This window comes from Lithobates pipiens, unplaced genomic scaffold (genome assembly GCF_037356315.1).
Source record: "Lithobates pipiens isolate NorthernLeopardFrog02 unplaced genomic scaffold, aLitPip1_a1.2 Scaffold_1, whole genome shotgun sequence".
Classification (NCBI taxonomy): domain Eukaryota; kingdom Metazoa; phylum Chordata; class Amphibia; order Anura; family Ranidae; genus Lithobates; species Lithobates pipiens.
Genome location: NW_027507685.1, coordinates 54,236,058 through 54,255,726, shown reverse-complemented (window position 1 = coordinate 54,255,726; position 19,669 = coordinate 54,236,058). Strand labels below are relative to the sequence as shown.

The window sequence follows — 19,669 nt, the reverse complement described above, 5'->3', positions numbered from 1 at the left end:
GATTTTTTTCATGTTTTTTTGTCGGTGACATGGTAGCATGAAAAGACAGCGGGAGTGGTGATTCTAGTTCAAGCTAAATGTGTAAACTGATTGTCAGAAGTGGGATTTGAACCCACGCCTCCATTTGGAGACCAGAACACCCACACAATGTGAAGAGACAGCTCTTGAGTCTGGCGCCTTAGACCACTCGGCCATCCTGACAAGATACATTGAACAAATTTGGCTGCCTCTGGAAATATCATCTACTCGTGGTACTCTATTGATGTATTACCGTTGTCAAGAAGCTGTATGAACACTCTGAATCTAGGCCCTTTTGCAAATGCACTTCTTAAAGCATGACCTTGCACCAAGTCATACATTTCAGATCCTTTCTACCAAATCTGCTTGAGCAAAGCAAGTAGAAGATGTCCCAGGTGATCTTCAAGTGTTTTGCTAATCCAGATTCCACAAACCAAAATGATGTCCTTGTGGCAGACTGCGTGGCCTAATGGATAAGGCGTCTGACTTCGAATCAGAAAATTGAGGGTTCGAGTCCCTTCGTGGTCCTTTTTGATGCTGCTTTCCAGTTCCTGTGACCTTCACTCGCAAGTTCTTGCTTTACCCATAACAACTTCCTTCTTGCTGGAGGCTTCCAATTTGCTGAAGTCTAGAGCCTCCAAACAGCAGTAAATCATAAAGTGGAACTAAACCAATTGATTTAAGGGTTTCAAAACACAGTTACATTCCTGGAATTCCGGGATTGATAACTGTCCCATTTGCTTGTTTTCTCAATCAACCAAACTATCAAATCATCAAATGGCTGGTGTCATAACTGATCACATGTGCAGCATTATGGCATTTGCAGTTTGAACAGAAGCAGCTTCATTGGCTGTAAATGATAGGAGGGTTTGATTGTGCTTTAAGTGCTTAAATATGCCTAAAATGGGAGAGCTACTGAGTATGTGCAGAGCAGGTTGAAACAGCGTATTACTGGATTTCAAAGTGTATAGAACCTTATTTTTTTCCAATGTTTTACATGAGTATATATGCAAAATGGGACAACCGTAAGAGATGTAGCAGGACTTACTTTTCTGACTAAAGTTGCACTTTAAATGACAGATTTAACAGCATGGTCTAGCAGATTTTCCTCAAGAATTTTATCTTTATGTAGGATGGGCAAAGTTTTGGGATTTTTTTCATGTTTTTTTGTCGGTGACATGGTAGCATGAAAAGACAGCGGGAGTGGTGATTCTAGTTCAAGCTAAATGTGTAAACTGATTGTCAGAAGTGGGATTTGAACCCACGCCTCCATTTGGAGACCAGAACACCCACACAATGTGAAGAGACAGCTCTTGAGTCTGGCGCCTTAGACCACTCGGCCATCCTGACAAGATACGTTGAACTAATTTGGCTGCCTCTGGAAATATCATCTACTCGTGGTACTCTATTGATCTATTACCGTTGTCAAGAAGCTGTATGAACACTCTGAATCTAGGCCCTTTTGCAAATGCACTTCTTAAAGCATGACCTTGCACCAAGTCATACATTTCAGATCCTTTCTACCAAATCTGCTTGAGCAAAGCAAGTAGAAGATGTCCCAGGTGATCTTCAAGTGTTTTGCTAATCCAGATTCCACAAACCAAAATGATGTCCTTGTGGCAGACTGCGTGGCCTAATGGATAAGGCGTCTGACTTCGTATCAGAAGATTGAGGGTTCGAGTCCCTTCGTGGTCGTTTACGATGCTGCTTTCCAGTTCCTGTGACCTTCACTCACAAGTTCTTGCTGTACCCATAACAACTTGCTTCTTGCTGGAGGCTTCCAATTTGCTGAAGCCTAGAGCCTCCAAACAGCAGTAAATCATAAAGTGGAACTAAACCAATTGATTTAAGGGTTTCAAAACACAGTTACATTCCTGGAATTCCGGAATTGATAACGGTCCCATCTGCTTGTGTTCTCAACCAAACTATCAAATCATCAAATGGCTGGTGTCATAACTGATCACATGTGCAGCATTATGGCATTTGCAGTTTGAACAGAAGCAGCTTCATTGACTGTAAATGATAGGAGGGTTTGATTGTGCTTTAAGTGCTTAAATATGCCTAAAATGGGAGAGCTACTGAGTATGTGCAGAGCAGGTTGAAACAGCGTATTACTGGATTTCAAAGTGTATAGAACCTTATTTTTTTCCAATGTTTTACATGAGTATATATGCAAAATGGGACAACCGTAAGAGATGTAGCAGGACTTACTTTTCTGACTAAAGTTGCACTTTAAATGACAGATTTAACAGCATGGTCTATCAGATTTTCCTCAAGAATTTTATCTTTATGTAGGATGGGCAAAGTTTTGGGATTTTTTTCATGTTTTTTTGTCGGTGACATGGTAGCATGAAAAGACAGCGGGAGTGGTGATTCTAGTTCAAGCTAAATGTGTAAACTGATTGTCAGAAGTGGGATTTGAACCCACGCCTCCATTTGGAGACCAGAACACCCACACAATGTGAAGAGACAGCTCTTGAGTCTGGCGCCTTAGACCACTCGGCCATCCTGACAAGATACATTGAACAAATTTGGCTGCCTCTGGAAATATCATCTACTCGTGGTACTCTATTGATGTATTACCGTTGTCAAGAAGCTGTATGAACACTCTGAATCTAGGCCCTTTTGCAAATGCACTTCTTAAAGCATGACCTTGCACCAAGTCATACATTTCAGATCCTTTCTACCAAATCTGCTTGAGCAAAGCAAGTAGAAGATGTCCCAGGTGATCTTCAAGTGTTTTGCTAATCCAGATTCCACAAACCAAAATGATGTCCTTGTGGCAGACTGCGTGGCCTAATGGATAAGGCGTCTGACTTCAAATCAGAAGATTGAGGGTTCGAGTCCCTTCGTGGTCGTTTTCGATGCTGCTTTCCAGTTCCTGTGACCTTCACTCACAAGTTCTTGCTTTACCCATAACAACTTGCTTCTTGCTGGAGGCTTCCAATTTGCTGAAGCCTAGAGCCTCCAAACAGCAGTAAATCATAAAGTGGAACTAAACCAATTGATTTAAGGGTTTCAAAACACAGTTATATTCCTGGAATTCCGGGATTGATAACTGTCCCATTTGCTTGTGTTCTCAACCAAACTATCAAATCATCAAATGGCTGGTGTCATAACTGATCACATGTGCAGCATTATGGCATTTGCAGTTTGAACAGAAGCAGCTTCATTGGCTGTAAATGATAGGAGGGTTTGATTGTGCTTTAAGTGCTTAAATATGCCTAAAATGGGAGAGCTACTGAGTATGTGCAGAGCAGGTTGAAACAGCGTATTACTGGATTTCAAAGTGTATAGAACCTTATTTTTTTCCAATGTTTTACATGAGTATATATGCAAAATGGGACAACCGTAAGAGATGTAGCAGGACTTACTTTTCTGACTAAAGTTGCACTTTAAATGACAGATTTAACAGCATGGTCTAGCAGATTTTCCTCAAGAATTTTATCTTTATGTAGGATGGGCAAAGTTTTGGGATTTTTTTCATGTTTTTTTGTCGGTGACATGGTAGCATGAAAAGACAGCGGGAGTGGTGATTCTAGTTCAAGCTAAATGTGTAAACTGATTGTCAGAAGTGGGATTTGAACCCACGCCTCCATTTGGAGACCAGAACACCCACACAATGTGAAGAGACAGCTCTTGAGTCTGGCGCCTTAGACCACTCGGCCATCCTGACAAGATACATTGAACAAATTTGGCTGCCTCTGGAAATATTATCTACTCGTGGTACTCTATTGATGTATTACCGTTGTCAAGAAGCTGTATGAACACTCTGAATCTAGGCCCTTTTGCAAATGCACTTCTTAAAGCATGACCTTGCACCAAGTCATACATTTCAGATCCTTTCTACCAAATCTGCTTGAGCAAAGCAAGTAGAAGATGTCCCAGGTGATCTTCAAGTGTTTTGCTAATCCAGATTCCACAAACCAAAATGACGTCCTTGTGGCAGACTGCGTGGCCTAATGGATAAGGCGTCTGACTTCGAATCAGAAGATTGAGGGTTCGAGTCCCTTCGTGGTCGTTTTCGATGCTGCTTTCCAGTTCCTGTGACCTTCACTCACAAGTTCTTGCTTTACCCATAACAACTTGCTTCTTGCTGGAGGCTTCCAATTTGCTGAAGCCTAGAGCCTCCAAACAGCAGTAAATCATAAAGTGGAACTAAACCAATTGATTTAAGGGTTTCAAAACACAGTTACATTCCTGGAATTCCGGGATTGATAACTGTCCCATTTGCTTGTGTTCTCAACCAAACTATCAAATCATCAAATGGCTGGTGTCACAACTGATCACATGTGCAGCATTATGGCATTTGCAGTTTGAACAGAAGCAGCTTCATTGGCTGTAAATGATAGGAGGGTTTGATTGTGCTTTAAGTGCTTAAATATGCCTAAAATGGGAGAGCTACTGAGTATGTGCAGAGCAGGTTGAAACAGCGTATTACTGGATTTCAAAGTGTATAGAACCTTATTTTTTTCCAATGTTTTACATGAGTATATATGCAAAATGGGACAACCGTAAGAGATGTAGCAGGACTTACTTTTCTGACTAAAGTTGCACTTTAAATGACAGATTTAACAGCATGGTCTAGCAGATTTTCCTCAAGAATTTTATCTTTATGTAGGATGGGCAAAGTTTTGGGATTTTTTTCATGTTTTTTTGTCGGTGACATGGTAGCATGAAAAGACAGCGGGAGTGGTGATTCTAGTTCAAGCTAAATGTGTAAACTGATTGTCAGAAGTGGGATTTGAGCCCACGCCTCCATTTGGAGACCAGAACACCCACACAATGTGAAGAGACAGCTCTTGAGTCTGGCGCCTTAGACCACTCGGCCATCCTGACAAGATACATTGAACAAATTTGGCTGCCTCTGGAAATATCATCTACTCGTGGTACTCTATTGATGTATTACCGTTGTCAAGAAGCTGTATGAACACTCTGAATCTAGGCCCTTTTGCAAATGCACTTCTTAAAGCATGACCTTGCACCAAGTCATACATTTCAGATCCTTTCTACCAAATCTGCTTGAGCAAAGCAAGTAGAAGATGTCCCAGGTGATCTTCAAGTGTTTTGCTAATCCAGATTCCACAAACCAAAATGATGTCCTTGTGGCAGACTGCGTGGCCTAATGGATAAGGCGTCTGACTTCGAATCAGAAGATTGAGGGTTCGAGTCCCTTCGTGGTCGTTTTCGATGCTGCTTTCCAGTTCCTGTGACCTTCACTCACAAGTTCTTGCTTTACCCATAACAACTTGCTTCTTGCTGGAGGCTTCCAATTTGCTGAAGCCTAGAGCCTCCAAACAGCAGTAAATCATAAAGTGGAACTAAACCAATTGATTTAAGGGTTTCAAAACACAGTTACATTCCTGGAATTCCGGGATTGATAACTGTCCCATTTGCTTGTGTTCTCAACCAAACTATCAAATCATCAAATGGCTGGTGTCATAACTGATCACATGTGCAGCATTATGGCATTTGCAGTTTGAACAGAAGCAGCTTCATTGGCTGTAAATGATAGGAGGGTTTGATTGTGCTTTAAGTGCTTAAATATGCCTAAAATGGGAGAGCTACTGAGTATGTGCAGAGCAGGTTGAAACAGCGTATTACTGGATTTCAAAGTGTATAGAACCTTATTTTTTTCCAATGTTTTACATGAGTATATATGCAAAATGGGACAACCGTAAGAGATGTAGCAGGACTTACTTTTCTGACTAAAGTTGCACTTTAAATGACAGATTTAACAGCATGGTCTAGCAGATTTTCCTCAAGAATTTTATCTTTATGTAGGATGGGCAAAGTTTTGGGATTTTCTTCATGTTTTTTTGTCGGTGACATGGTAGCATGAAAAGACAGCGGGAGTGGTGATTCTAGTTCAAGCTAAATGTGTAACCTGATTGTCAGAAGTGGGATTTGAACCCACACCTCCATTTGGAGACCAGAACACCCACACAATGTGAAGAGACAGCTCTTGAGTCTGGCGCCTTAGACCACTCGGCCATCCTGACAAGATACGTTGAACAAATTTGGCTGCCTCTGGAAATATCATCTACTCGTGGTACTCTATTGATGTATTACCGTTGTCAAGAAGCTGTATGAACACTCTGAATCTAGGCCCTTTTGCAAATGCACTTCTTAAAGCATGACCTTGCACCAAGTCATACATTTCAGATCCTTTCTACCAAATCTGCTTGAGCAAAGCAAGTAGAAGATGTCCCAGGTGATCTTCAAGTGTTTTGCTAATCCAGATTCCACAAACCAAAATGATGTCCTTGTGGCAGACTGCGTGGCCTAATGGATAAGGCGTCTGACTTCGAATCAGAAGATTGAGGGTTCGAGTCCCTTCATGGTCGTTTTCGATGCTGCTTTCCAGTTCCTGTGACCTTCACTCACAAGTTCTTGCTTTACCCATAAGAACTTGCTTCTTGCTGGAGGCTTCCAATTTGCTGAAGCCTAGAGCCTCCAAACAGCAGTAAATCATAAAGTGGAACTAAACCAATTGATTTAAGGGTTTCAAAACACAGTTACATTCCTGGAATTCCGGGATTGATAACTGTCCCATTTGCTTGTGTTCTCAACCAAACTATCAAATCATCAAATGGCTGGTGTCATAACTGATCACATGTGCAGCATTATGGCATTTGCAGTTTGAACAGAAGCAGCTTCATTGGCTGTAAATGATAGGAGGGTTTGATTGTGCTTTAAGTGCTTAAATATGCCTAAAATGGGAGAGCTACTGAGTATGTGCAGAGCAGGTTGAAACAGCGTATTACTGGATTTCAAAGTGTATAGAACCTTATTTTTTTCCAATGTTTTACATGAGTATATATGCAAAATGGGACAACCGTAAGAGATGTAGCAGGACTTACTTTTCTCACTAAAGTTGCACTTTAAATGACAGATTTAACAGCATGGTCTAGCAGATTTTCCTCAAGAATTTTATCTTTATGTAGGATGGGCAAAGTTTTGGGTTTTTTTTCATGTTTTTTTGTCGGTGACATGGTAGCATGAAAAGACAGCGGGAGTGGTGATTCTAGTTCAAGCTAAATGTGTAAACTGATTGTCAGAAGTGGGATTTGAACCCACGCCTCCATTTGGAGACCAGAACACCCACCCAATGTGAAGAGACAGCTCTTGAGTCTGGCGCCTTAGACCACTCGGCCATCCTGACAAGATACATTGAACTAATTTGGCTGCCTCTGGAAATATCATCTACTCGTGGTACTCTATTGATGTATTACCGTTGTCAAGAAGCTGTATGAACACTCTGAATCTAGGCCCTTTTGCAAATGCACTTCTTAAAGCATGACCTTGCACCAAGTCATACATTTCAGATCCTTTCTACCAAATCTGCTTGAGCAAAGCAAGTAGAAGATGTCCCAGGTGATCTTCAAGTGTTTTGCTAATCCAGATTCCACAAACCAAAATGACGTCCTTGTGGCAGACTGCGTGGCCTAATGGATAAGGCGTCTGACTTCGAATCAGAAGATTGAGGGTTCGAGTCCCTTCGTGGTCGTTTTCGATGCTGCTTTCCAGTTCCTGTGACCTTCACTCACAAGTTCTTGCTTTACCCATAAGAACTTGCTTCTTGCTGGAGGCTTCCAATTTGCTGAAGCCTAGAGCCTCCAAACAGCAGTAAATCATAAAGTGGAACTAAACCAATTGATTTAAGGGTTTCAAAACACAGTTACATTCCTGGAATTCCGGGATTGATAACTGTCCCATTTGCTTGTGTTCTCAACCAAACTATCAAATCATCAAATGGCTGGTGTCACAACTGATCACATGTGCAGCATTATGGCATTTGCAGTTTGAACAGAAGCAGCTTCATTGGCTGTAAATGATAGGAGGGTTTGATTGTGCTTTAAGTGCTTAAATATGCCTAAAATGGGAGAGCTACTGAGTATGTGCAGAGCAGGTTGAAACAGCGTATTACTGGATTTCAAAGTGTATAGAACCTTATTTTTTTCCAATGTTTTACATGAGTATATATGCAAAATGGGACAACCGTAAGAGATGTAGCAGGACTTACTTTTCTGACTAAAGTTGCACTTTAAATGACAGATTTAACAGCATGGTCTAGCAGATTTTCCTCAAGAATTTTATCTTTATGTAGGATGGGCAAAGTTTTGGGATTTTTTTCATGTTTTTTTGTCGGTGACATGGTAGCATGAAAAGACAGCGGGAGTGGTGATTCTAGTTCAAGCTAAATGTGTAAACTGATTGTCAGAAGTGGGATTTGAGCCCACGCCTCCATTTGGAGACCAGAACACCCACACAATGTGAAGAGACAGCTCTTGAGTCTGGCGCCTTAGACCACTCGGCCATCCTGACAAGATACATTGAACAAATTTGGCTGCCTCTGGAAATATCATCTACTCGTGGTACTCTATTGATGTATTACCGTTGTCAAGAAGCTGTATGAACACTCTGAATCTAGGCCCTTTTGCAAATGCACTTCTTAAAGCATGACCTTGCACCAAGTCATACATTTCAGATCCTTTCTACCAAATCTGCTTGAGCAAAGCAAGTAGAAGATGTCCCAGGTGATCTTCAAGTGTTTTGCTAATCCAGATTCCACAAACCAAAATGATGTCCTTGTGGCAGACTGCGTGGCCTAATGGATAAGGCGTCTGACTTCGAATCAGAAGATTGAGGGTTCGAGTCCCTTCGTGGTCGTTTTCGATGCTGCTTTCCAGTTCCTGTGACCTTCACTCACAAGTTCTTGCTTTACCCATAACAACTTGCTTCTTGCTGGAGGCTTCCAATTTGCTGAAGCCTAGAGCCTCCAAACAGCAGTAAATCATAAAGTGGAACTAAACCAATTGATTTAAGGGTTTCAAAACACAGTTACATTCCTGGAATTCCGGGATTGATAACTGTCCCATTTGCTTGTGTTCTCAACCAAACTATCAAATCATCAAATGGCTGGTGTCATAACTGATCACATGTGCAGCATTATGGCATTTGCAGTTTGAACAGAAGCAGCTTCATTGGCTGTAAATGATAGGAGGGTTTGATTGTGCTTTAAGTGCTTAAATATGCCTAAAATGGGAGAGCTACTGAGTATGTGCAGAGCAGGTTGAAACAGCGTATTACTGGATTTCAAAGTGTATAGAACCTTATTTTTTTCCAATGTTTTACATGAGTATATATGCAAAATGGGACAACCGTAAGAGATGTAGCAGGACTTACTTTTCTGACTAAAGTTGCACTTTAAATGACAGATTTAACAGCATGGTCTAGCAGATTTTCCTCAAGAATTTTATCTTTATGTAGGATGGGCAAAGTTTTGGGATTTTCTTCATGTTTTTTTGTCGGTGACATGGTAGCATGAAAAGACAGCGGGAGTGGTGATTCTAGTTCAAGCTAAATGTGTAAACTGATTGTCAGAAGTGGGATTTGAACCCACACCTCCATTTGGAGACCAGAACACCCACACAATGTGAAGAGACAGCTCTTGAGTCTGGCGCCTTAGACCACTCGGCCATCCTGACAAGATACGTTGAACAAATTTGGCTGCCTCTGGAAATATCATCTACTCGTGGTACTCTATTGATGTATTACCGTTGTCAAGAAGCTGTATGAACACTCTGAATCTAGGCCCTTTTGCAAATGCACTTCTTAAAGCATGACCTTGCACCAAGTCATACATTTCAGATCCTTTCTACCAAATCTGCTTGAGCAAAGCAAGTAGAAGATGTCCCAGGTGATCTTCAAGTGTTTTGCTAATCCAGATTCCACAAACCAAAATGATGTCCTTGTGGCAGACTGCGTGGCCTAATGGATAAGGCGTCTGACTTCGAATCAGAAGATTGAGGGTTCGAGTCCCTTCGTGGTCGTTTTCGATGCTGCTTTCCAGTTCCTGTGACCTTCACTCACAAGTTCTTGCTTTACCCATAACAACTTGCTTCTTGCTGGAGGCTTCCAATTTGCTGAAGCCTAGAGCCTCCAAACAGCAGTAAATCATAAAGTGGAACTAAACCAATTGATTTAAGGGTTTCAAAACACAGTTACATTCCTGGAATTCCGGGATTGATAACTGTCCCATTTGCTTGTGTTCTCAACCAAACTATCAAATCATCAAATGGCTGGTGTCATAACTGATCACATGTGCAGCATTATGGCATTTGCAGTTTGAACAGAAGCAGCTTCATTGGCTGTAAATGATAGGAGGGTTTGATTGTGCTTTAAGTGCTTAAATATGCCTAAAATGGGAGAGCTACTGAGTATGTGCAGAGCAGGTTGAAACAGCGTATTACTGGATTTCAAAGTGTATAGAACCTTATTTTTTTCCAATGTTTTACATGAGTATATATGCAAAATGGGACAACCGTAAGAGATGTAGCAGGACTTACTTTTCTCACTAAAGTTGCACTTTAAATGACAGATTTAACAGCATGGTCTAGCAGATTTTCCTCAAGAATTTTATCTTTATGTAGGATGGGCAAAGTTTTGGGTTTTTTTTCATGTTTTTTTGTCGGTGACATGGTAGCATGAAAAGACAGCGGGAGTGGTGATTCTAGTTCAAGCTAAATGTGTAAACTGATTGTCAGAAGTGGGATTTGAACCCACGCCTCCATTTGGAGACCAGAACACCCACCCAATGTGAAGAGACAGCTCTTGAGTCTGGCGCCTTAGACCACTCGGCCATCCTGACAAGATACATTGAACTAATTTGGCTGCCTCTGGAAATATCATCTACTCGTGGTACTCTATTGATGTATTACCGTTGTCAAGAAGCTGTATGAACACTCTGAATCTAGGCCCTTTTGCAAATGCACTTCTTAAAGCATGACCTTGCACCAAGTCATACATTTCAGATCCTTTCTACCAAATCTGCTTGAGCAAAGCAAGTAGAAGATGTCCCAGGTGATCTTCAAGTGTTTTGCTAATCCAGATTCCACAAACCAAAATGATGTTCTTGTGGCGGACTGCGTGGCCTAATGGATAAGGCGTCTGACTTCGAATCAGAAGATTGAGGGTTCGAGTCCCTTCGTGGTCGTTTTCGATGCTGCTTTCCAGTTCCTGTGACCTTCACTCACAAGTTCTTGCTTTACCCATAACAACTTGCTTCTTGCTGGAGGCTTCCAATTTGCTGAAGCCTAGAGCCTCCAAACAGCAGTAAATCATAAAGTGGAACTAAACCAATTGATTTAAGGGTTTCAAAACACAGTTACATTCCTGGAATTCCGGGATTGATAACTGTCCCATTTGCTTGTGTTCTCAACCAAACTATCAAATCATCAAATGGCTGGTGTCATAACTGATCACATGTGCAGCATTATGGCATTTGCAGTTTGAACAGAAGCAGCTTCATTGGCTGTAAATGATAGGAGGGTTTGATTGTGCTTTAAGTGCTTAAATATGCCTAAAATGGGAGAGCTACTGAGTATGTGCAGAGCAGGTTGAAACAGCGTATTACTGGATTTCAAAGTGTATAGAACCTTATTTTTTTCCAATGTTTTACATGAGTATATATGCAAAATGGGACAACCGTAAGAGATGTAGCAGGACTTACTTTTCTCACTAAAGTTGCACTTTAAATGACAGATTTAACAGCATGGTCTAGCAGATTTTCCTCAAGAATTTTATCTTTATGTAGGATGGGCAAAGTTTTGGGATTTTTTTCATGTTTTTTTGTCGGTGACATGGTAGCATGAAAAGACAGCGGGAGTGGTGATTCTAGTTCAAGCTAAATGTGTAAACTGATTGTCAGAAGTGGGATTTGAACCCACGCCTCCATTTGGAGACCAGAACACCCACACAATGTGAAGAGACAGCTCTTGAGTCTGGCGCCTGAGACCACTCGGCCATCCTGACAAGATACATTGAACAAATTTGGCTGCCTCTGGAAATATCATCTACTCGTGGTACTCTATTGATGTATTACCGTTGTCAAGAAGCTGTATGAACACTCTGAATCTAGGCCCTTTTGCAAATGCACTTCTTAAAGCATGACCTTGCACCAAGTCATACATTTCAGATCCTTTCTACCAAATCTGCTTGAGCAAAGCAAGTAGAAGATGTCCCAGGTGATCTTCAAGTGTTTTGCTAATCCAGATTCCACAAACCAAAATGATGTCCTTGTGGCAGACTGCGTGGCCTAATGGATAAGGCGTCTGACTTCGAATCAGAAGATTGAGGGTTCGAGTCCCTTCGTGGTCGTTTTCGATGCTGCTTTCCAGTTCCTGTGACCTTCACTCACAAGTTCTTGCTTTACCCATAAGAACTTGCTTCTTGCTGGAGGCTTCCAATTTGCTGAAGCCTAGAGCCTCCAAACAGCAGTAAATCATAAAGTGGAACTAAACCAATTGATTTAAGGGTTTCAAAACACAGTTACATTCCTGGAATTCCGGGATTGATAACTGTCCCATTTGCTTGTGTTCTCAACCAAACTATCAAATCATCAAATGGCTGGTGTCATAACTGATCACATGTGCAGCATTATGGCATTTGCAGTTTGAACAGAAGCAGCTTCATTGGCTGTAAATGATAGGAGGGTTTGATTGTGCTTTAAGTGCTTAAATATGCCTAAAATGGGAGAGCTGCTGAGTATGTGCAGAGCAGGTTGAAACAGCGTATTACTGGATTTCAAAGTGTATAGAACCTTATTTTTTTCCAATGTTTTACATGAGTATATATGCAAAATGGGACAACCGTAAGAGATGTAGCAGGACTTACTTTTCTGACTAAAGTTGCACTTTAAATGACAGATTTAACAGCATGGTCTAGCAGATTTTCCTCAAGAATTTTATCTTTATGTAGGATGGGCAAAGTTTTGGGATTTTTTTCATGTTTTTTTGTCGGTGACATGGTAGCATGAAAAGACAGCGGGAGTGGTGATTCTAGTTCAAGCTAAATGTGTAAACTGATTGTCAGAAGTGGGATTTGAACCCACGCCTCCATTTGGAGACCAGAACACCCACACAATGTGAAGAGACAGCTCTTGAGTCTGGCGCCTTAGACCACTCGGCCATCCTGACAAGATACATTGAACAAATTTGGCTGCCTCTGGAAATATCATCTACTCGTGGTACTCTATTGATGTATTACCGTTGTCAAGAAGCTGTATGAACACTCTGAATCTAGGCCCTTTTGCAAATGCACTTCTTAAAGCATGACCTTGCACCAAGTCATACATTTCAGATCCTTTCTACCAAATCTGCTTGAGCAAAGCAAGTAGAAGATGTCCCAGGTGATCTTCAAGTGTTTTGCTAATCCAGATTCCACAAACCAAAATGATGTCCTTGTGGCAGACTGCGTGGCCTAATGGATAAGGCGTCTGACTTCGAATCAGAAGATTTAGGGTTCGAGTCCCTTCATGGTCGTTTTCCATGCTGCTTTCCAGTTCCTGTGACCTTCACTCACAAGTTCTTGCTTTACCCATAACAACTTGCTTCTTGCTGGAGGCTTCCAATTTGCTGAAGCCTAGAGCCTCCAAACAGCAGTAAATCATAAAGTGGAACTAAACCAATTGATTTAAGGGTTTCAAAACACAGTTACATTCCTGGAATTCCGGGATTGATAACTGTCCCATTTGCTTGTGTTCTCAACCAAACTATCAAATCATCAAATGGCTGGTGTCATAACTGATCACATGTGCAGCATTATGGCATTTGCAGTTTGAACAGAAGCAGCTTCATTGGCTGTAAATGATAGGAGCGTTTGATTGTGCTTTAAGTGCTTAAATATGCCTAAAATGGGAGAGCTACTGAGTATGTGCAGAGCAGGTTGAAACAGCGTATTACTGGATTTCAAAGTGTATAGAACCTTATTTTTTTCCAATGTTTTACATGAGTATATATGCAAAATGGGACAACCGTAAGAGATGTAGCAGGACTTACTTTTCTGACTAAAGTTGCACTTTAAATGACAGATTTAACAGCATGGTCTAGCAGATTTTCCTCAAGAATTTTATCTTTATGTAGGATGGGCAAAGTTTTGGGATTTTTTTTATGTTTTTTTGTCGGTGACATGGTAGCATGAAAAGACAGCGGGAGTGGTGATTCTAGTTCAAGCTAAATGTGTAAACTGATTGTCAGAAGTGGGATTTGAACCCACGCCTCCATTTGGAGACCAGAACACCCACACAATGTGAAGAGACAGCTCTTGAGTCTGGCGCCTTAGACCACTCGGCCATCCTGACAAGATACGTTGAACAAACTTGGCTGCCTCTGGAAATATCATCTACTCGTGGTACTCTATTGATGTATTACCGTTGTCAAGAAGCTGTATGAACACTCTGAATCTAGGCCCTTTTGCAAATGCACTTCTTAAAGCATGACCTTGCACCAAGTCATACATTTCAGATCCTTTCTACCAAATCTGCTTGAGCAAAGCAAGTAGAAGATGTCCCAGGTGATCTTCAAGTGTTTTGCTAATCCAGATTCCACAAACCAAAATGATGTCCTTGTGGCAGTCTGCGTGGCCTAATGGATAAGGCGTCTGACTTCGAATCAGAAGATTGAGGGTTCGAGTCCCTTCGTGGTCGTTTTCGATGCTGCTTTCCAGTTCCTGTGACCTTCACTCACAAGTTCTTGCTTTACCCATAAGAACTTGCTTCTTGCTGGAGGCTTCCAATTTGCTGAAGCCTAGAGCCTCCAAACAGCAGTAAATCATAAAGTGGAACTAAACCAATTGATTTAAGGGTTTCAAAACACAGTTACATTCCTGGAATTCCGGGATTGATAACTGTCCCATTTGCTTGTGTTCTCAACCAAACTATCAAATCATCAAATGGCTGGTGTCATAACTGATCACATGTGCAGCATTATGGCATTTGCAGTTTGAACAGAAGCAGCTTCATTGGCTGTAAATGATAGGAGGGTTTGATTGTGCTTTAAGTGCTTAAATATGCCTAAAATGGGAGAGCTACTGAGTATGTGCAGAGCAGGTTGAAACAGCGTATTACTGGATTTCAAAGTGTATAGAACCTTATTTTTTTCCAATGTTTTACATGAGTATATATGCAAAATGGGACAACCGTAAGAGATGTAGCAGGACTTACTTTTCTCACTAAAGTTGCACTTTAAATGACAGATTTAACAGCATGGTCTAGCAGATTTTCCTCAAGAATTTTATCTTTATGTAGGATGGGCAAAGTTTTGGGTTTTTTTTCATGTTTTTTTGTCGGTGACATGGTAGCATGAAAAGACAGCGGGAGTGGTGATTCTAGTTCAAGCTAAATGTGTAAACTGATTGTCAGAAGTGGGATTTGAACCCACGCCTCCATTTGGAGACCAGAACACCCACCCAATGTGAAGAGACAGCTCTTGAGTCTGGCGCCTTAGACCACTCGGCCATCCTGACAAGATACATTGAACTAATTTGGCTGCCTCTGGAAATATCATCTACTCGTGGTACTCTATTGATGTATTACCGTTGTCAAGAAGCTGTATGAACACTCTGAATCTAGGCCCTTTTGCAAATGCACTTCTTAAAGCATGACCTTGCACCAAGTCATACATTTCAGATCCTTTCTACCAAATCTGCTTGAGCAAAGCAAGTAGAAGATGTCCCAGGTGATCTTCAAGTGTTTTGCTAATCCAGATTCCACAAACCAAAATGATGTTCTTGTGGCGGACTGCGTGGCCTAATGGATAAGGCGTCTGACTTCGAATCAGAAGATTGAGGGTTCGAGTCCCTTCGTGGTCGTTTTCGATGCTGCTTTCCAGTTCCTGTGACCTTCACTCACAAGTTCTTGCTTTACCCATAACAACTTGCTTCTTGCTGGAGGCTTCCAATTTGCTGAAGCCTAGAGCCTCCAAACAGCAGTAAATCATAAAGTGGAACTAAACCAATTGATTTAAGGGTTTCAAAACACAGTTACATTCCTGGAATTCCGGGATTGATAACTGTCCCATTTGCTTGTGTTCTCAACCAAACTATCAAATCATCAAATGGCTGGTGTCATAACTGATCACATGTGCAGCATTATGGCATTTGCAGTTTGAACAGAAGCAGCTTCATTGGCTGTAAATGATAGGAGGGTTTGATTGTGCTTTAAGTGCTTAAATATGCCTAAAATGGGAGAGCTACTGAGTATGTGCAGAGCAGGTTGAAACAGCGTATTACTGGATTTCAAAGTGTATAGAACCTTATTTTTTTCCAATGTTTTACATGAGTATATATGCAAAATGGGACAACCGTAAGAGATGTAGCAGGACTTACTTTTCTCACTAAAGTTGCACTTTAAATGACAGATTTAACAGCATGGTCTAGCAGATTTTCCTCAAGAATTTTATCTTTATGTAGGATGGGCAAAGTTTTGGGATTTTTTTCATGTTTTTTTGTCGGTGACATGGTAGCATGAAAAGACAGCGGGAGTGGTGATTCTAGTTCAAGCTAAATGTGTAAACTGATTGTCAGAAGTGGGATTTGAACCCACGCCTCCATTTGGAGACCAGAACACCCACACAATGTGAAGAGACAGCTCTTGAGTCTGGCGCCTGAGACCACTCGGCCATCCTGACAAGATACATTGAACAAATTTGGCTGCCTCTGGAAATATCATCTACTCGTGGTACTCTATTGATGTATTACCGTTGTCAAGAAGCTGTATGAACACTCTGAATCTAGGCCCTTTTGCAAATGCACTTCTTAAAGCATGACCTTGCACCAAGTCATACATTTCAGATCCTTTCTACCAAATCTGCTTGAGCAAAGCAAGTAGAAGATGTCCCAGGTGATCTTCAAGTGTTTTGCTAATCCAGATTCCACAAACCAAAATGATGTCCTTGTGGCAGACTGCGTGGCCTAATGGATAAGGCGTCTGACTTCGAATCAGAAGATTGAGGGTTCGAGTCCCTTCGTGGTCGTTTTCGATGCTGCTTTCCAGTTCCTGTGACCTTCACTCACAAGTTCTTGCTTTACCCATAAGAACTTGCTTCTTGCTGGAGGCTTCCAATTTGCTGAAGCCTAGAGCCTCCAAACAGCAGTAAATCATAAAGTGGAACTAAACCAATTGATTTAAGGGTTTCAAAACACAGTTACATTCCTGGAATTCCGGGATTGATAACTGTCCCATTTGCTTGTGTTCTCAACCAAACTATCAAATCATCAAATGGCTGGTGTCATAACTGATCACATGTGCAGCATTATGGCATTTGCAGTTTGAACAGAAGCAGCTTCATTGGCTGTAAATGATAGGAGGGTTTGATTGTGCTTTAAGTGCTTAAATATGCCTAAAATGGGAGAGCTGCTGAGTATGTGCAGAGCAGGTTGAAACAGCGTATTACTGGATTTCAAAGTGTATAGAACCTTATTTTTTTCCAATGTTTTACATGAGTATATATGCAAAATGGGACAACCGTAAGAGATGTAGCAGGACTTACTTTTCTGACTAAAGTTGCACTTTAAATGACAGATTTAACAGCATGGTCTAGCAGATTTTCCTCAAGAATTTTATCTTTATGTAGGATGGGCAAAGTTTTGGGATTTTTTTCATGTTTTTTTGTCGGTGACATGGTAGCATGAAAAGACAGCGGGAGTGGTGATTCTAGTTCAAGCTAAATGTGTAAACTGATTGTCAGAAGTGGGATTTGAACCCACGCCTCCATTTGGAGACCAGAACACCCACACAATGTGAAGAGACAGCTCTTGAGTCTGGCGCCTTAGACCACTCGGCCATCCTGACAAGATACATTGAACAAATTTGGCTGCCTCTGGAAATATCATCTACTCGTGGTACTCTATTGATGTATTACCGTTGTCAAGAAGCTGTATGAACACTCTGAATCTAGGCCCTTTTGCAAATGCACTTCTTAAAGCATGACCTTGCACCAAGTCATACATTTCAGATCCTTTCTACCAAATCTGCTTGAGCAAAGCAAGTAGAAGATGTCCCAGGTGATCTTCAAGTGTTTTGCTAATCCAGATTCCACAAACCAAAATGATGTCCTTGTGGCAGACTGCGTGGCCTAATGGATAAGGCGTCTGACTTCGAATCAGAAGATTTAGGGTTCGAGTCCCTTCATGGTCGTTTTCCATGCTGCTTTCCAGTTCCTGTGACCTTCACTCACAAGTTCTTGCTTTACCCATAACAACTTGCTTCTTGCTGGAGGCTTCCAATTTGCTGAAGCCTAGAGCCTCCAAACAGCAGTAAATCATAAAGTGGAACTAAACCAATTGATTTAAGGGTTTCAAAACACAGTTACATTCCTGGAATTCCGGGATTGATAACTGTCCCATTTGCTTGTGTTCTCAACCAAACTATCAAATCATCAAATGGCTGGTGTCATAACTGATCACATGTGCAGCATTATGGCATTTGCAGTTTGAACAGAAGCAGCTTCATTGGCTGTAAATGATAGGAGCGTTTGATTGTGCTTTAAGTGCTTAAATATGCCTAAAATGGGAGAGCTACTGAGTATGTGCAGAGCAGGTTGAAACAGCGTATTACTGGATTTCAAAGTGTATAGAACCTTATTTTTTTCCAATGTTTTACATGAGTATATATGCAAAATGGGACAACCGTAAGAGATGTAGCAGGACTTACTTTTCTGACTAAAGTTGCACTTTAAATGACAGATTTAACAGCATGGTCTAGCAGATTTTCCTCAAGAATTTTATCTTTATGTAGGATGGGCAAAGTTTTGGGATTTTTTTTATGTTTTTTTGTCGGTGACATGGTAGCATGAAAAGACAGCGGGAGTGGTGATTCTAGTTCAAGCTAAATGTGTAAACTGATTGTCAGAAGTGGGATTTGAACCCACGCCTCCATTTGGAGACCAGAACACCCACACAATGTGAAGAGACAGCTCTTGAGTCTGGCGCCTTAGACCACTCGGCCATCCTGACAAGATACGTTGAACAAACTTGGCTGCCTCTGGAAATATCATCTACTCGTGGTACTCTATTGATGTATTACCGTTGTCAAGAAGCTGTATGAACACTCTGAATCTAGGCCCTTTTGCAAATGCACTTCTTAAAGCATGACCTTGCACCAAGTCATACATTTCAGATCCTTTCTACCAAATCTGCTTGAGCAAAGCAAGTAGAAGATGTCCCAGGTGATCTTCAAGTGTTTTGCTAATCCAGATTCCACAAACCAAAATGATGTCCTTGTGGCAGTCTGCGTGGCCTAATGGATAAGGCGTCTGACTTCGAATCAGAAGATTGAGGGTTCGAGTCCCTTCGTGGTCGTTTTCGATGCTGCTTTCCAGTTCCTGTGACCTTCACTCACAAGTTCTTGCTTTACCCATAACAACTTGCTTCTTGCTGGAGGCTTCCAATTTGCTGAAGCCTAGAGCCTCCAAACAGCAGTAAATCATAAAGTGGAACTAAACCAATTGATTTAAGGGTTTCAAAACACAGTTACATTCCTGGAATTCCGGGATTGATAACTGTCCCATTTGCTTGTGTTCTCAACCAAACTATCAAATCATCAAATGGCTGGTGTCATAACTGATCACATGTGCAGCATTATGGCATTTGCAGTTTGAACAGAAGCAGCTTCATTGGCTGTAAATGATAGGAGGGTTTGATTGTGCTTTAAGTGCTTAAATATGCCTAAAATGGGAGAGCTACTGAGTATGTGCAGAGCAGGTTGAAACAGCGTATTACTGGATTTCAAAGTGTATAGAACCTTATTTTTTTCCAATGTTTTACATGAGTATATATGCAAAATGGGACAACCGTAAGAGATGTAGCAGGA

General features: G+C 41.3%; 9 non-coding genes across 9 annotated transcripts; all 9 read left to right on the top strand.

Moving 5' to 3' along the window:
- Positions 1 to 3,966: 3,966 nt before the first annotated feature.
- On the top strand, positions 3,967 to 4,039 carry TRNAR-UCG (transfer RNA arginine (anticodon UCG)). Its single transcript has one exon. It is a non-coding gene; the product is annotated as a tRNA-Arg (tRNA).
- A 1,090-nt stretch (positions 4,040 to 5,129) lies between these two features.
- Positions 5,130 to 5,202, top strand: TRNAR-UCG (transfer RNA arginine (anticodon UCG)). Its single transcript has one exon. It is a non-coding gene; the product is annotated as a tRNA-Arg (tRNA).
- A 2,253-nt stretch (positions 5,203 to 7,455) lies between these two features.
- On the top strand, positions 7,456 to 7,528 carry TRNAR-UCG (transfer RNA arginine (anticodon UCG)). The gene has a single exon. It is a non-coding gene; the product is annotated as a tRNA-Arg (tRNA).
- Positions 7,529 to 8,618: 1,090 nt separating this feature from the next.
- On the top strand, positions 8,619 to 8,691 carry TRNAR-UCG (transfer RNA arginine (anticodon UCG)). The gene has a single exon. It is a non-coding gene; the product is annotated as a tRNA-Arg (tRNA).
- Positions 8,692 to 9,781: 1,090 nt separating this feature from the next.
- Positions 9,782 to 9,854, top strand: TRNAR-UCG (transfer RNA arginine (anticodon UCG)). Its single transcript has one exon. It is a non-coding gene; the product is annotated as a tRNA-Arg (tRNA).
- Positions 9,855 to 10,944: 1,090 nt separating this feature from the next.
- On the top strand, positions 10,945 to 11,017 carry TRNAR-UCG (transfer RNA arginine (anticodon UCG)). The gene has a single exon. It is a non-coding gene; the product is annotated as a tRNA-Arg (tRNA).
- A 1,090-nt stretch (positions 11,018 to 12,107) lies between these two features.
- On the top strand, positions 12,108 to 12,180 carry TRNAR-UCG (transfer RNA arginine (anticodon UCG)). The gene has a single exon. It is a non-coding gene; the product is annotated as a tRNA-Arg (tRNA).
- A 3,416-nt stretch (positions 12,181 to 15,596) lies between these two features.
- On the top strand, positions 15,597 to 15,669 carry TRNAR-UCG (transfer RNA arginine (anticodon UCG)). The gene has a single exon. It is a non-coding gene; the product is annotated as a tRNA-Arg (tRNA).
- Positions 15,670 to 16,759: 1,090 nt separating this feature from the next.
- On the top strand, positions 16,760 to 16,832 carry TRNAR-UCG (transfer RNA arginine (anticodon UCG)). The gene has a single exon. It is a non-coding gene; the product is annotated as a tRNA-Arg (tRNA).
- The last annotated feature ends 2,837 nt before the right edge of the window (positions 16,833 to 19,669 follow it).